Raw genomic sequence first — 564 nt, 5'->3', positions numbered from 1 at the left:
TGACGTCAGAGACGTGCCAGTGTGGGGAGCGAACGTTTTCCATATCGATTGCTAATTATACCTGACATCCAGCCTCAATAAACAATATCAGAGCTGTCACAACAAGACAAGGGGGCTTGATACGGAACTCCAGCCCGAGGAGGGCGGCGGGGGCCGGGCGGGCAGGGGAGGGTGCGGGGAGACGAGGGAACGCACGGAGCCCACCGATCCCGTTAAATAGCGAACAGCCGGAGCGCCGCACGCGCCACACCCGCCCCCCCCCCCCCCCACGCCGGCCCCCCTTGTCCCCTCCCCTCTCCAAATCACTAATAGATTTCCCTTTAAAACATTCACCAGCGTGTTGTGGGGATTTTTCACCAGAAATGCTCTACTCTCTGAACCTTTAAAGTGATGTTGCTCCAATTACAGAGAGACATTGAGCGGCAAATAGACTGATCCAATAATAGGAGATTCATCATCCGCTCTTTCCAGAGCTGTCACATTGAATTTAAAACTACAAGCCTTTTCATCTCCTCTCCGGCTCTATAACAGGGGATAGGGGAGGGGGGGCAGAGGGAGGGCGAG

Source organism: Meleagris gallopavo, chromosome 16, assembly GCF_000146605.3.
Source record: "Meleagris gallopavo isolate NT-WF06-2002-E0010 breed Aviagen turkey brand Nicholas breeding stock chromosome 16, Turkey_5.1, whole genome shotgun sequence".
Taxonomy (NCBI): Eukaryota; Metazoa; Chordata; class Aves; order Galliformes; family Phasianidae; genus Meleagris; species Meleagris gallopavo.
This window is presented reverse-complemented; position numbering follows the sequence as displayed.